Below are 17479 nucleotides of genomic sequence, written 5' to 3' on the forward strand. Positions count from 1 at the left end.
CTCTACACTGGCTTCCAGTTGCAGCTCGCATTAAATTCAAAACTCTAATCATTGTTTACAAAGCAGTAACCAAAACTGCTCCTGTTGACCTGGAGTCCCTCATCCAGGTCTACACTACTTCTCGCCCACTACACTCAGCCAGCGAAAGGCGCCTGGTACTTCCAGCACATCAGGCTCCTAAGTCACTAAGTCCAATCTTCTCCTCTGTTGTCCCTAAGTGGTGGCATGAATTACCCAACTCCATTCAATCTGCAGAGTTCCTCTCTACTTTCAAGAGAAAGCTAAAGAGCTCTTTAGGGAACACTATGCACTAAACTAGACTATTCTCCTCTGCTGTCTCCAGTGGTAGAATGAGTCTTATCTAGACTATTCTCCTCTGTTGTCTCAGTGGTAGAATGAGTCTTATCTAGACTATTCTCCTCTGTTGTCTCCAGTGGTAGAATGAGTCTTATCTAGACTATTCTCCTCTGTCTCAGTGGTAGAATGAGTCTTATCTAGACTATTCTCCTCTGTTGTCTCCAGTGGTAGAATGAGTCTTATCTAGACTATTCTCCTCTGTCTCAGTGGTAGAATGAGTCTTATCTAGACTATTCTCTGCTGTTTCCAGTGGTAGAATGAGTCTTATCTAGACTATTCTCCTCTGTCTCAGTGGTAGAATGAGTCTTATCTAGACTATTCTCCTCTGTTGTCTCAGTGGGAGAATGAGTCTTATCTAGACTATTCTCAACTGTTGTCTCCAGTGGAGCACTGACATAAAGAACGCAACACAGAAATGACATTTCTTTTCTTCATTTACCTGCAGTGTAACTCTGGCAAACAGTCAGAGCAGACACAAGGTGCTGGTTTAGTTTTCAACACAACACCGCCACCTAGTGGACTTGTTCTTCCTCTACCTCAGTGGTTCTCAAGCTTTTCAGCCCACGACCCCCAAAATAAAGGTGCAGGGGCCAGGGACCCCCACTGTTCCTGAAGGTGGTTGAACACTTTCATTTACTTACACCTACTTACAGTTACTCTGATGACCACTCAACAGTAACGGAGTTACCCCCCCTTCAGCAGAGGACAAATAACTTTATTCTATTCAAATAAATGACTTTTTACTTTGTTAAATCCTAGAACTATTTTAATTTTATTTTAAAATGATTACATTTGACAATTCATGTCTTTTATATGCTAAACCCACCACCACCACCCCTCAGCGGAGGACAAATAACTTTATTCCCAGGAAAATGAAAGAGCAGATTGACCTTGTTAAATTCTAGGACTACTTTTATTCTATTTTAAAATAATTAATTTGACTTTTTATATCTTTTATATGCTGAACCCGCCACCACCCCCCCTCAGCGGAGGACAAATAACTTTATTCTATGCAAAATAAATACAATATTTTACTTTTCTTAAATTTTAAAAATATTTGTATTATATTTGAAATTTAATTAACTAGACAATATTCATAATATTCTAACCCCCCTCCCCCCCTCAGCGGAGGACAAATAACTTTATTCTATGCCAAATTAATACAATATTTTAATTTTCTTATATTTTAAAAATATTTTTATTATATTTGAAAATTAATTAACTAGACAATTAATATTCAAAATATTCTAAACCCGCCACCACCCCCCCTCAGCGGAGGACAAATAACTTTATTCTATGCCAAATTAATACAATATTTTAATTTTCTTATATTTTAAAAATATTTTTATTATATTTGAAAATTAATTAACTAGACAATTAATATTCAAAATATTCTAAACCCGCCACCACCAGCCCTCAACAGAGGACAAATAACTTTACTTCTAATGACTGTTTTTTCTTTATGACTTTATTGTAAGAATTTAAACCCACTATCCCCATTCAACGACATATAAATCAACTTTACTGAAAAAAATCACTTAATTAGATGCCAAAACTTTTTTTTTTTAATTTTATCTAAAAACTCCAAAATATAAACTGAATTCTGCTCAATGTTTGTATCATGGTAAATCTGCTTATTTTCCCTCTTTCGTCTTTAATTCATTTCTTATTATTATTTGTATTATTATTTTTAATTCTTATTCTACATCTAAAACTTTAGGATTTTTAGGTCTTTAATTTCAGACAACTTTAACTTATTCTCTACTTTAACATATATTTTGAAAACTACTGCTAGCATATCTATAAAATTGGATTTTGAGGAAACATTTTCTCTGATATTCTTTCTTGTTGGTATTTTTTTTTTCTTGCTTTTTAGTCTTGTGTAACTACGCCCTAGAGTTTCAGCTACCCTGAAATTTGCACCATGTCTTGAGAAATTGATGGATAGGGCTACGAGGCTCCTGCTCCACCATCTGAGCTGATCCAGAGCTCCATACTTACCTTTGTTGTTTGTGTTACCTGAATGGGAGGAGCTTGCCTTAGACGTCCTCTGTTAAATCCAGGTTGGTGGGTTGTTCCTCGAGTTCTTCTCGCTGCATGAACTCCACTAAACTCCAGACTGATCCAGGTCCATGTGGTCCAGACATCCCCAAGTTTTAGAACATCTGGTACCTTCCAGATCCTGGTGTGAGCTGTGGTCCAACAGCCTTTAGGGAGTTTCCCATGGTGCAGCTTTCTGGTCCATCTTCTTTCCTATGTTCCTGTCCTGTTAAATACACGAGGTGTTGACAGCCCTGCCAGACGCAAGAGTGACCTGAGGCATTGCTGTTCCTGCAAAGGACAGCGATGCCTCAGGATCCCTCGAGTTGCAAGACAAGTCGATACTTCCTCGTGCTTCAAGAAAAAGAGGTAGGCTGTTAAAATCCCGGTGCAAGACACTACCTGGGATCTTTGAAGCCCTGCAGGATGCAGAGGCTCCTTGAGGACTATCTTGCCCAGCCAGACGCAAAGGCAAGATGTCAAAAAGGGTCCGTTTTCCCTAGTGCAAGTAAAAAAGGAAATGTCCCGGTGCAAGACGCTACTCGGGTTGTCAAGCCCCGCCAGTCGCAAAGGCTTGTTCTAAGGGTCTAAAGGGTCCGTTATCCCTACCCTGTGAATGAGAAGCCCCGCCAGTCGCAAGGGCTTGTTAAGAATTTAAAGGGTCCGTTATCCCTGCACTACAAAAAAAACAAGAAGCCCCGCCAGACGCAAAGGCTTGTTAAGAGTTTAAAGGGTCCATTATCCCTGCACTACAAAAAAAAACAAAACAAAAAAAAAACAAGAAGCCCTGCCAGACGCAAAGGCAAGATTTGAAAGGGTCCATTGTCCCTACAATTTAAGAAATAAATGGCCTGAGAATGGGTCCGTTGTCTTGAGCCCAGCCAGATGCAAAGGCTTGTTCTTAGGCGTTTTGCCTGTCCTGGTAATTATAAATCCTGGTGTAAGATTCCACTCAGGGTGTCAAAAATCCAACCAGGGTGAAGGAGTCCTCCAGAATCTATGGTCCTGTGATGTGAAGGATGGTGCTGCACCAATCCAGCCAAAGAGTTCTGATGGACGACTACAGAATCAGTCTGAGTCGCTGTCATCAGCCCCCCTCAGCCTCTTGGCAGCAGGACCCTCCTCATCATCATCGCTGTCCTCCCTCGCTCGTCGTCTCCCTGAGGAGCTGAGTCCAGATGTTGATGGAACAGGGTTGTTATCGTAGCTGTCCTCATCCTCTGGCATAGAGCTGTCAGAATCACCTGGTCCGATGTTCTCGACAGCAATGGACGGGAGATGGATCATATCCCCATCCTGGTCTGCCTCAGGATGCTCGCTGCCAGACTCTGACTCTGACTCTTCCCATAAAACATCACGCTCTGGATCATACTCCTCTGGATAATTATGCTCTTCATAATCATCCTCTAGATGATCATGCTCTTCATAATCATCCTCTAGATGATCATGCTCTTCATAATCATCCTCTAGATGATCATCTTCTTGCTGCATCAAGTCCACTTGCTGCCGTTGGTCAGCAAGAAACTGATCAACTGCAGCAGCAATAGGGTCAGCCTCAGGTTCAGGGTCCTCATGTTGGAAAGGAGGTAAAGGGTCAACAAAAGGAAGATGAACCTCAGGACCGACATGGGGGAAAGGAAGATCAGCGTGAGAGAAAGCATAAGGATAAGCATTAGGGTAAGAATAAGAATAAGGATAGGCAGGAGAGTAAGCATAGGGATAAGCATACAGAGAAGGAGCATAAGCAGGAGGATATGCCAAAGGATAAGCAGGAGAATAAGAGTACGGATACACAAAAGGGTAAGCAGGAGCAGCATGAGGATGAGCTCCAGGGAAAGGATGAACAGCAACAGGAGCAATAGGATGGACAGGAAAAGCAGCAGGCTCAGCAGGAGAAGGAGCAGCAGGATCATGAAGATTAGCAGCAAGAGGAGCGTCAGGAAGAAATGCAGGATAGGCAGGAGCTGCAGGAGGATCTACAGGAGCAAATGAAGCAGAGGGAGGAGCAGCAGGTCCAGGATGGGCTGCAGGAGGAGCAGCAGGTCCAGGGTGGGCTGCAGGAGAAGCAGCAGGATCACCATGATGAACGGCACCACCTAGAGGAGACACAATATCTAAAAAGTTAAGATTTGTACGTCCATAAAATAGACTGAAACAAGAGGCTGTCAGACATAATTAACCTTTTTGATGATAAAACTTAAACATTATATTATCTACAATAACTGCACTCTATGGTCATATCCATCACTGATTTTATGGCGCATTAATGCTCTTTACTCAGTTTGCATATCAGCAGCTCTGTATGTCAGATCAGGGTTTGGATCCTTCTTCTATTTCAGACATAATGGGGGCAAACCCAGGACGCATTTGTTAGAAAATGAAGTTAAAAGAAACTGAATTTCACAAAAGTCAGTGGTTTCATTAATCATATTTCAGTTTCAAATCTATGATAAAATGTAAATAAAACCTTTATGATGATATGTAACAATTAACAGACAGGCACCCAGCTCTGCTAATGGACAAACAAGTGTGCTATGAAACTGAGTCCATGTAAGAAGAAACATCCACAATCACAACCTGATAAATAAAATACCATTACAACCAGGGGAGATATTTTGGTCCAGTTGATAGTAAATTGACATAATTAGAAGGTTTACTATGATACAGCAGTTGTTTTTAATGGCTATACATCCTGAAAACTACTCCTTAAGTAGATTCAACAGTTATTTTTTAATAATAATACAGTGACTATAAATAACTGAATTTGGGAGATTAAAAATCACTTTCACTGGCACTTTTTTAAATTATCTCTATCTTGTTTTCACTTATAAAAGCATATTTTATTTATAATGAATATATTCCCAATAATAAAACAAATAGCTGTGATAAAAAAAGGAAATATTCATATTTGAGTGATTACATGCCAGAACATGAATGTCTTTATTAAATCTAGCTCAATAAATACGAGCTAAAAACACAAATGATCTTATATTTTTTATTTATTTATCACACGTAAATCAAACACGTTGAGGAGTCGGGAATCATAAAAACCCTGATCCCTCTTTTCATATTAAAATACATGAACAAGGCCAAAATATTCCTGACACATCTCTGAAAACATCGATGAAAGAAAGGATCAATATATCTGACTAAACTTCAACAACCATGTTAAAAAAATAAACCTTCTCCTCAGTGGAACAAGCTCTATTAAATACACATGCTCATTAACATCCTTGTATTTGCCACCAACCTTCCTAAATTATTTTCATATGTCTGAAGTCCAAAAATGCTTTTTGTTCTCAAAGGCTGCGTTCACACTAAAGTTCAAAGTCACCTGAATATGAAGTTTTTTGCTCATATGTGACTTATATCTGATTTTTTCTGACAGTGTGAACAGCACAAGTCACACTGAATCTGACCTTTTCCAACCAGATTCAGGCCACTTTCATATGTGGTTCTAACTCAGATATGTATCTGATCTTTGGAGTTCAACTGCAGTGTGAACAGGCAAACAAACAAAAAGAATAAGATCTGAGAAAAAATCTGAATCCATCATTAAGGCCAGATCTCAACACCTAATTTAGTAGAATCTGATGCCATCAAACCAAAATAAAAGTGTTTTTCAAACAGAACACATCTGTTTTCTAATGACTACAGAGCCCCAGAAATGACAGGGTCAAAAAAAATAATGTATTGTGGCAACAATATACCTATAACGTGCAGACAAAATACTAATTCATGACCACAAAATACTAATTCATGACCACAAAATACTAATTCATGTTCTCAAGATAGTAATTCTAATACTAGTGTTAGAAATATACTAATTTTATTTACATCCTTTTAAATAATGAAGTCATAAATAATTACAATTGATTATTATTTAACCTTTTAAATCAAGAAAACAGCATATATCCAACAGTCTGTGTTTGCTAACAGGTCAATGACACTTCTGTTAGCCGAGCTGCTGATATTTACTGAGACTATTAACCAGAAATACACGATTTTAAAGACGATTTTAATACACTTTTATTTGAACAAATATATTTGAAGAGTTGAGCAACGATAAATAAGCACATCTCAGCATAAAATAATCACTGTAAATCAGCAAAACTTTGACTAGCCTTAATCGAACATTTTGTGTTTTGCTAACAGGTGAATTACATTTAGATTAGCTGTCGATCTTTACATGAGATAATTCATCTAATTTTACAGCATATTTGGAATAAAACACATCTAAAGACATGAAGACAGAAATAAAGATTGTTTTAAAAATACATTTATTGGTGAAAATATGAGGATGTCTTACTAGCAAGGCTGGTTAGCCATCGTCTGACCCAGGCCAGCAGGCGGTCCATCACGGTGGTAGAGCTTTATTTTCACCAGGTATTTCTAGATGATTTTGATTTGGATTATTTATTAAGATTATTTGTTGAAGATTTCACTTGTCCAGGTGTTTGATTTCCGGCTGTAGAGAAAGTTTTCTCCAAAGTTTTCGCTCTCCAAACAGTTTCAACAGTCAGGCCAACGGGTGTAAAGTCTGAATGGAACGATAAATTCAAAAAAGTTCTTTGGCTGTCATCTTCGAATCAAACGTCACGGATGTTACCATGGCAACGAGTGACGCGTGTGAGTGACGCACGCGCATGTGAGTGCACGACACAGAAAATAAAACAATCTCAAAAATAAATCTGAATAATTGGGTTATGAGAAATAAAGAGGATTTATAAGGGGAAAAACCAAAATGTGTGGAAGAGAATCTGACCAAATGAAGCTCTTTTCCTGTATTTTAGAGCCGAATTATTCTTTTTACAAGTGTTTCCAGCCCAGAACCATCAGTTATCATTAGCATATTAGCAGGAAGCATTATACAATTAAAAAACATACTTAAATAAGTTACTGTTCACTCCCACCAAATCTGTCATTTTACAAGAATCAAAATGGCCACTGTGTAAATATTGTGCAGTTAAATGATGTCATATAGTCCATGGGCCAGACCCCAACATTTCAGATATCAGTACCACTCAAGGTGGCAAAGGTTTGAAATCCTTTTTGAAAAGGTCCATGTCTGTAGTAAATATTTAGTCCTGATAGACTTTCCTGAGTGGTAGCTGAGTCATAGTTATCACCTGATGAAGTTCATCTCTTAATCTCCATTACCATAAGGAATGGCTATGCAAATGCTGCTTCTTGGACTTCAGAGGGAGATTCAACTGAATGTCAAACAGTAAATGAACTTTAAAAACCCCACAAGTCAGTAATAAATCACTGCCTTTGTCTTCTGAAGTTCAGGTAGAGCAGGGGTTCTCAACCTTGGGGCTGGGACCCCATTGGGGGTCGTGAGACACTGAGAGGGGGTCTCCAGATGCCTTAAAAAAAAAAACTAAGAACATTTTTGAATGACACTGTTGCCACCTTCACCATTTCCCCCAATTTTAAACTGTTTTCATCACTTTTTCCCACCAATTTTACCAATTTTATCACATTTTTTCAACATGAAACCCATTTTCTGTTCATTTTAAACCCTTTCCAACACTTTTTTCTGCCTGTTTTTGCCATTTTAAACCAAATCTCTCAAATCTCAGCGTATTATTGGCTCTGTTGACACATTATTGCCACTATTAACCCCTTTTACCACTTTATAAGCCACATGTCACAATTTGATATGCCATTTTTTCCAGTTTCTGCCTCAGCTAACTCTTTGTTGCCAATTTTTATCCCATTTCACCAAATTTCCACCTATTTTTTGCCACTTTAACGCCATTTCAGTCACTTCTGAATCCATTTTACTACTTAATATGCCCATTTTGCCCATTTTGACACTTTAAACCATCTTTTGTCTTTTTCTTTTTGCTATTTTTTCTAACCCCTTGCTGCTACTTTTACAATTTAATTTCACCATCTGTCCCACCATTTTTTGCCATTATGAACCAATTTTAGCTCATTTTAACTTATCGTAATTCTGATTTTAACAGAATGATAGCTCTAAAGAGGGCTACTTACTACAAAAATGAATTAAAATGTGTTTCTTTGATAAGAGTAGTTATTATTCAGGTTAAATATAAAATACCACAGCTTAACTTTACAATGGACCAGGATTTTGCTGGCCCCCAGTTTGGCTGGGTCCCAGAAAGCTCTCCCCTCATCCTCCTCATGTCTGCACATGACTATTCTTGAATGTGAATAAGTGGCTAAAAAGTTGACAAATACTGGCAAAAATAGGCAAAGACAGCAACAGAGGGGAAAATAGTCTAAAAGTAGCAAATGGCAGCTGAAGAAGTAGAAAAAAGTTGCAAATTGATCATGTAGAAATTAGTACAAAAAAAAGGATATGACAAAACGAGGCAAAAAAGTTGTAAGAGGCAAAAATGGGTCAAAAGTTGGAAACTGTATAAAAAATGGGCAGATTGGTAGTTTATTTTTGTTGAAGTGTCTGATTTGACATGTCTCATGTAAGATAGGAACAATTTAGCTGCTACTTGTTGTGCAGGGGAAACTTTAGTTGACGCACAGAATTGGAGGAGCGCATGCAACAAGTAGAGAGAAGGTGAAGAAGGTTTTTAAGTGAGTATTTTCTCCAGTTTTATTGTTGGAGGATTCATCTCTCTTCCGGACTCATTCCCTCTCGGTTGTGTGCAGACAGCGAGGTATTTATTTCATCTTTATTTTGATGTTTCACACTTTATTCTCCAACTTGTGTAATATGAATGCATGCTGCTTTGTAATGCAGTGTAGTGTATTTCAAACAGTTGGACGGTGGATTAGATGAAGATGATGTGCTGAAAGAATAAATCCATCAGTTCCAGAAGAACTTTGGTGTGGTATATTTCCTGGAGGGAGTGATAGTTCTGCTTGAAAATCTTCATGTTTCACTGTGATTTGTTGGAGGCTCTTAAGTGGATCATACGGTTTAAAACTACACCAAACTCATGAAAACCAAACTGATGAAAACTAGAATAATAAAGTCAAAAACATCAATGAATCCAATTTGAAGTAACTCTGCCAGAGTGTCTCTGATTTTTGTCCAGAAGAAGAAAGTTCATTTGTAGTTCTACACATACTGAGGCTCTTTTTACTAACTTTTTGTCTCTCATGACGTTTTTCCTCTCTCCTACAGCGTCCATTACAATTAAATGCATCCGGACAATTCTGCAACAGTCCCGCCATTGACCTACTTCCGGTCAGCGCTGAGTGAGTCCACACGGCCCCTCGTCTCCTCTGAAGGTTAGAGTGATTTTCAGCTGGTCTGCTAACCGCCAAAGAAGTCCAGAGAAGAAGAAGAAGAAGGTAAACCTGATCTGTGCTAAACTAAAGTTAGTGGTTTGACTGTGTCACAGTTGTTTGTTTGTTCATCTTCTATGTTTAGTAGTGATTAGGGTGGACATGTGTCCGGACAGGCCGGATTTTAAATGCCTTGTCCGGCGCCGGACTCTTATTTGTCCTCCTTTTGGAGTCGCACCTGAACGTAACGCAGCATATTGTCCATTGCTCTCTCTCTCTGAGCATCAGTCCGGTGTTTGTCTGTTAAATCAGTGTTCATTTCATCCACTAAAACTAGACTAAAACTAACAAAAATAGATCTGTGATGACTAAAACTGCCAAAAACTAAGTTTAGTTTTCATCAAGATGACTAAAACTAGACTAAAATGTAATGTAGTTTTGGTCAGACATTGTAAATCTGTGATATTTCTCCACTGTGGGTAAATCTATCTAAGAACAATGCATCTGTATCTATTCTGCCTCTCAGCTGTAGAAAGCAGGGACCCCAGGTTTGGCAGAGAACACACTACCATGATTTGGTACCAGATTTAGGCAAGAGAATAAATGCTTGGACTAAAAGTAAAGACTAAAATGTGAGGACTTTTTCTGGACTAAAACTAGACTAAAATGTTTTGAGTTTTCATCGACTAAAACTAGACTAGTGTAGGCCTAGTTTTATAGGCCTGTTTGGGCTGTAAATATAGGCCTGTTTGGGCTGTAATTAAGGCTTGTTTCAGCTGTAAATAAAGGCCTGTTTTGGCTAAAAATATAAACCGGTTTTAGCTGTAAATATAGGCCTGTTTTAGCTGTAAATATAGGCCTGTTTTGGATGTAAATATAGGCTTGTTTTAGCTGTAAATATAGGCTTGTTTTGGTTGTAAATATAGGCTTGTTTTGGCTGTAAATATAGGCTTGTTTTGCCTGTAAATCTAGGCCTGATTTGGCTGTAAATCTAGGCCTATTTTAGCTGTAAATATATCCCGGTTTTAGATGTAAATATAGCCTTGTTTTGGCTGTAAATATAGGCTTGTTTTGGCTGTAAATATAGGCTTGTTTTGACTGTAAATATAGGCTTGTTGTGGCTGTAAAAAAAAGGCTTGTTTTAGCTGTAAATAAAGGCTTGTTTTACCTGTAAATAAAGGCTTGTTTTGGCTGCAAATGTAGGCTTGTTGTGGCTGTAAATATAGGCCTATTTTGGCTGTAAATGTAGGCTGGTTTTAGCTGTAATTTAAGGCCTGTTTTAGCTGTAAACATAGGTCTGTTTTGGCTGTAAATATAGGCTTGTTTTGGATGTAAATATACTCTAGTTTTAGCTGTAAATCTAGGCCAGTTTGGGCTGTAAATATAGGCCTGTTTTAGATGTTAATTTAGGCCTGTGGTGGCTGTAAATATAGGCTTGTTTTGGCTGTAAATAAAGGCTTGTTTAGGCTTTAAATATAGGCCTGTTGTGGCTGTAAATATGGGCTTGTTTTAGCTGTAAATATAGGCTTGTTTTGGCTGTAAACACAGGCCTGTTTTGGTCATAAATACAGGCTTGTTTTGGCTGTAAACATAGGCCTGTTTTACAGTTGAAACCAGAAGTTTACATACACTATGTAAAAAAGCACATAAACTTTTTTTTCTCACTGTCTAACATTAAATCAGATTAAACTTTTCCTGTTTTTGGTCAATTAGGATTACCAAAATTATTTCTATTTGCTAAATGCCAGAATAATGAGAGAGATCATTTTTTAGACAATTTTTTATTATTTTCTTGAGAGTCAGAAGTTTACATACATTTCATTAGTATTTAGTAGCATTGCCTTTAAACTGTATGACTTGGGTCAAATGTTTTGGATATACTTCCACAAGCTTCTCACAATAGTTTGAAGGAATTTTGGCCCATTCCTCCTGGCAGAACTGGTGTAACTGAGCCAAGTTTGTAGGCCACCTTGCTCGCTCATGGCTTTTCAGCTCCTCCCATAAATTTTCAATGGGATTGAGATCAGGGCTTTGTGATGGCCACTCCAAAACATTGACTTTGTTATCCCTAAGCCACTTTGTAACCAGTTTGGCAGTATGCTTAGGGTCACTGTCCATTTGGAAAACCCATTTGCGCCCAAGCTTGAACTTCCTGGCTGATGTCTTGAGATGTTGCTTCAGTTTTTCCACATAATGTTCTTTCCTCATGATGCCATCTATTTTGTGAAGTGCACCAGTCCCTCCTGCAGCAAAACAACCCCACAACATGATGCTGCCACCCCCATGTTTCACAGTTGGGATGGTGTTCTCAGGCTTGCAAGCTTCCTCCTTTTTTCTCCAAATGTAACGATGGTCATTATGGCCAAAAAGTTCAATTTTAAATTCATCAGACCACAGAACATGTCTCCAAAAATTAAGGTCTTTGTCCTTGTGTGCATTTGCAAACTGTAATCTGGCTTTTTTATGTTTCTTTTGGAGTAATGGCTTCTTCCTGGGAGAGTGGCCTTTCAGCCCATGTGGGTACAGGACTCGTTTGACTGTTGATAATGACACACTCTTACCAGCTTAAGCCAGCATCTTCACAAGGTCTTTGCTTTTGTTCTTGGGTTGAGATGCACTTTTAGGACCGAAGCACGTTCATCTCTGGGACACAGAACCCGTCTTCCTGAGCGGTATGATGGCTGGACATTCCCATGGTGTTTATACTTGCGTATAATTGTTTGAACAGATGAATGTGGCACCTTCAGCCATCTGGAAATTGCACCCAAGGATGAACCAGACTTGTGCAAGTCCACAATTCTCTTCCTGATATCTTGGCTGATTTCTTTTGATTTTCCCATGATGTTACACAAAGAAGCAGTGTGTTTCAGGTGTGCCTTAAAGTACATCCACAGATGTGCCTCTCATGAACCCAAATGTTGTCAGTAAACCTATCAGAGGCTTCCAAAGACATGACATCATCATCTGGGCTTTCCCAAATTGTTTAAAGGCATAGTAATCTTAGTGTATGTAAACTTCTGACTCTCAAAAAAATAATAAAAAATTGTCTAAAAAAATCCTTTTCTCATTATTCTGGCATTTAGCAAATAGAAATAATTTTGGTAATCCTAATTGACCAAAAACAGGAAAAGTTTAATCTAATATAATGTTAGACGGTGAGAAAAAAAAGTTTATGTGCCTTTTTATATAGTGTATGTAAACTTCTGGTTTCAACTGTAGCTGTAAATATAGGCATGTTTTGGCTGTAAATATAGGCCTGTTTCGGCTGTAAATATATGCTTGTTTTGGCTGTAAATATAGGCCTGTTTTGGCTGTAAATATAGGCTTGTTTTGGCTGTAAATATAGGTTTGTTTTAGCTGTAAATATAGGTTTGTTTTAGCTGTAAATATAGGCTTGTTTTGGCTGTAAATATAGGCTTGTTTTGGCTGTAAATAAAGGCTTGTTTAGGCTTTAAATATAGGCCTGTTGTGGCTATAAATATGGGCTTGTTTTAGCTGTAAATATAGGCTTGTTTTGACTGCAAATATAGGCTTGTTGTGGCTGTAAATAAAGTTTTTTTTTGGCGACAAATAAAGTCTTGTATTGGCTGTGATTAAGGCCTGTTTTAGCTGTAAATATAGGCCCTTTTTGGCTGTAAATATAGGCTTGTTTTTGCTGTAAATATAGGCCTAGTTTGGTTGTAAATATTGGCCTGTTTTAGCTGTAAATATAGGCTTGTTTTGGCTTTCATATAGGCCTGTCATCGCTGTAAATATAGGCTTGTTTTGGCAGGAAATATAGGCTTGTATTGGCTGTAAATATAGGCCTATTTTGGCTATAATTAAGGCCTGTTTTAGCTGTAGATATAGACCTGTTTTGGCTGTAAATATAGGCTATTTTTGGCTGTAAATATAGGCCTGTTTTGGCTGTAAATATATGCTTGTTTTGGCTGTAAATATAGGCTTGTTTTGGCTGTAAATATAGGCTTGTTTTGGCTGTAAATATAGGCTTGTTTTAGCTGTAAATATAGGCTTGTTTTAGCTGTAAATATAGGCTTGTTTTGGCTGTAAATATAGGCTTGTTTTGGCTGTAAATATAGGCTTGTTTTGGCTGTAAATAAAGGCTTGTTTAGGCTTTAAATATAGGCTTGTTTTGGCTGTAAATATAGGCCTGTTTTGGCTGTAAATATAGGCATGTTTTGGCTGTAAATATAGGCCTGTTTCGGCTGTAAATATAGGCTTGTTTTGGCTGTAAATATAGGCTTGTTTTGGCTGTAAATATAGGCTTGTTTTGGCTGTAAATATAGGCTTGTTTTAGCTGTAAATATAGGCTTGTTTTAGCTGTAAATATAGGCTTGTTTTGGCTGTAAATATAGGCTTGTTTTGGCTGTAAATAAAGGCTTGTTTAGGCTTTAAATATAGGCCTGTTGTGGCTATAAATATGGGCTTGTTTTAGCTGTAAATATAGGCTTGTTTTGACTGCAAATATAGGCTTGTTGTGGCTGTAAATAAAGTTTTTTTTGGCGACAAATAAAGTCTTGTATTGGCTGTGATTAAGGCCTGTTTTAGCTGTAAATATAGGCCCTTTTTGGCTGTAAATATAGGCTTGTTTTTGCTGTAAATATAGGCCTAGTTTGGTTGTAAATATTGGCCTGTTTTAGCTGTAAATATAGGCTTGTTTTGGCTTTCATATAGGCCTGTCATCGCTGTAAATATAGGCTTGTTTTGGCAGGAAATATAGGCTTGTATTGGCTGTAAATATAGGCCTATTTTGGCTATAATTAAGGCCTGTTTTAGCTGTAGATATAGACCTGTTTTGGCTGTAAATATAGGCTATTTTTGGCTGTAAATATAGGCCTGTTTTGGCTGTAAATATATGCTTGTTTTGGCTGTAAATATAGGCCTGTTTTGGCTGTAAATATAGGCTTGTTTTGGCTGTAAATATAGGTTTGTTTTAGCTGTAAATATAGGTTTGTTTTAGCTGTAAATATAGGCTTGTTTTGGCTGTAAATATAGGCCTGTTTTGGCTGTAAATATAGGCTTGTTTTGGCTGTAAATAAAGGCTTGTTTAGGCTTTAAATATAGGCCTGTTATGGCTGTAAATATGGGCTTGTTTTAGCTGTAAATATAGGCTTGTTTTGACTGCAAATATAGGCTTGTTGTGGCTGTAAATAAAGTTTTTTTTTGCGACAAATAAAGTCTTGTATTGGCTGTGATTAAGGCCTGTTTTAGTTGTAAATATAGGCCCTTTTTGGCTGTAAATATAGGCTTGTTTTGGCTGTAAATATAGGCCTAGTTTGGTTGTAAATATTGGCCTGTTTTAGCTGTAAATATAGGCTTGTTTTGGCTTTCATATAGGCCTGTCATCGCTGTTAATATAGGCTTGTTTTGGCAGTAAATATAGGCTTGTATTGGCTGTAAATCTATAGGCCTATTTTGGCTATAATTAAGGCCTGTTTTAGCTGTAAATATAGACCTGTTTTGGCTGTAAATATAGGCTATTTTTGGCTGTAAATATAGGCCTATTTTGGCTGGAAGTAAGGCCTTTTTGGGCTGTAAATAAAGGCCTGTTTTGGTTCTAAATATAGGCTTGTTTTGGCTGTAAATATAGGCCTATTTTGGCTGGAATTAAGGCCTTTTTGGGCTGTAAACATAGGCCTGTTTTTGCTGTAAATATAGGCTTGTTTTGGCTGTAAACATAGGCCTGTTTTAGCTGTAAATATAGGCCTGTTTTGGCAGGAAATATAGGCCTGTTGTAGCCGTAAATATAAGCTTGTTGTAGCTGTAAATATAGGCCTGTTTTGGTTGTAAATATAGGCCTGTTTTAGCTGTAAATATAGGCTTGTTTTGGCTTACATATAGGCTTGTTATGGCTGTAAATATAGGATTGTTGTGGCTCGAAATTTAGGCCTGTTTTAGCTGTAATTTAAGGCCTGTTTTAGCTGTAAATATAGGCTTGTTTTGGCTGTAAATGTAGGCCTGTTTGGGCTGTAAATATAGGCTAGTTTTAGTTGTAAATATCGGATTGTTTTAGCTGTAAATATAGGCCTGTTGTGGTTGTAAATATAGGCTTGTTTTGGCTGTAAATATAGGATTGTTTTAGCTGTAAATATAGGCCTGTTGTGGTTGTAAATATAGGCTTGTTTTGGCTGTAAATATAGGATTGTTTTAGCTGTAAATATAGGCCTGTTGTGGCTGTAAATATAGGCCTGTTTTGGCTGTAAATATAGGCTTGTTTTGGCTGTAAATGTAGGCCTGTTTGGGCTGTAAATATAGGCTAGTTTTGGCTGTAAATATAAGATTGTTTTAGCTGTAAATATAGGCCTGTTGTGGTTGTAAATATAGGCTTGTTTTGGCTGTAAATATAGGCTTGTTTGCACGAGTCTTGCCAGGTGTTATTTTTGAGCCCACCTCCTCTCTGAGATAAAAACTACTGTTCCTTTCTTTCTGAATGGAGCCGCCACTATGACGCCTTTCTAGAAGTTTGTAAGAATGAGGCAGCGGGCTTCTGCAGACTGTGGACACTTGAGGAGCTGCTGTCTGATAATGTGTCTTTGTTTGTCTTCAGCTCAGTGCTGAGACCAGACACTTGTGGAGAGGAACGCCGTCCATCATTGAATCTGACTTCAGGGCAGCTGTCTGAGGAAGAAAGATGACTCCCCTTCTCAAGGTAGGAATGAATTTACACTCAACACATTTAAAGCTTGACTTTTTCCTTTCTGACAATGTGATGGAGTTGAGCAGCTGATTTTCTGGCTCCGGTGAGAAAGGTTTGGATGTCCTGGAAGGTTAGACATAGTTATTTGTTGTAGTTTCCTCTAACTGTAACTGAGCTCCTGTCTTGTAGTAGTCTAGTAGTCCAGTCTTCTACAGTTGTTTTAATTCCAAAAAACAAACATTTTCATGTTACTATGCCAACAGATGTTAGGGAAATGAAATCTGTGGATGTTTTGGTCATGAAGGAAAAAAATGTGAATCAGTTTTTTATCCATACCACTGACTCCTACCAGGAGGCCATTTTTGTTGCAGTGGTATTGAAAAGTGTATCAGTTTGACATTGAAAACACTGCTATTGTGACAACTCTCCTCCACGGTAATGCAAAGCTGTCAGCTGAAGATCTCCACCATAAATGTTTTCTTTTCTGCTTCTTGTTGTTCTAGAAATGGAGGGGCACGCCTCGTAGTCATGACTGGCAGCAGTGTGGTAAAGAGTTCTCTTCTTCATCAGATTTAAAGATGCATATGTGAGTTCACACTGGAGAGAAACCATACAGTTGTGACCAATGTGGGAAATCCTTCAGGCACAAAAACACCTTAACACTCCACCGGCAGATCCACACTGGAGAGAAACCACACAAATGTAAACACTGTGAAAAAGCCTTCAGAAGTTGAGGGGAATGCATCACACATGAACACATCCACACCAGTCTGAAACCATACATCTGTGGGGAGTGTGGGAAGAGTTTTGGGAGTTCATCTTCACTTGGCTGACATGAGCTCACCCATGCTGGAGTCAGAGAGTACCAGTGTGAGCGCTGTGACAAAAGCTTTGTTTCAGCTCACCATCTTGAGAGGCATCTGCGTATCCACACCGGACACGAGCCGTACTGGTGTGTTGGTTGTGAGAAAAGCTTCACATGGAGATCTGAAGTGAAAACACACAAATGTGTCAAAATAGAGAGCTACAGTTCTTTGTAGTCTTCAAGTGTTAGACTAATGTTTAGATGTGTAATTGTTCTACACTAACTGTTCATAAATAGAAGAATGAATTAGCTTTAGAAAAAGGATAGAAGAAGATGAAACACAGAGGCTTTTAAAACACTTGTGCTGAGTCTTGAGAGTGTTGATGTTGTAAATATTTTCATCCAAACTAAAGAATTGT

General features: G+C 38.0%; 1 long non-coding RNA gene across 1 annotated transcript; it reads left to right on the forward strand.

Moving 5' to 3' along the window:
• Window positions 1-8907: 8907 nt before the first annotated feature.
• Window positions 8908-17470, forward strand: LOC121504443. Its single transcript, XR_005991460.1, has 4 exons — window positions 8908-9044; window positions 9515-9684; window positions 16166-16267; window positions 16759-17470. It is a non-coding gene; the product is annotated as an uncharacterized LOC121504443 (long non-coding RNA).
• Window positions 17471-17479: the final 9 nt, after the last annotated feature.

The sequence above is a fragment of the Cheilinus undulatus genome, linkage group 22 (assembly GCF_018320785.1).
Source record: "Cheilinus undulatus linkage group 22, ASM1832078v1, whole genome shotgun sequence".
Taxonomy (NCBI): domain Eukaryota; kingdom Metazoa; phylum Chordata; class Actinopteri; order Labriformes; family Labridae; genus Cheilinus; species Cheilinus undulatus.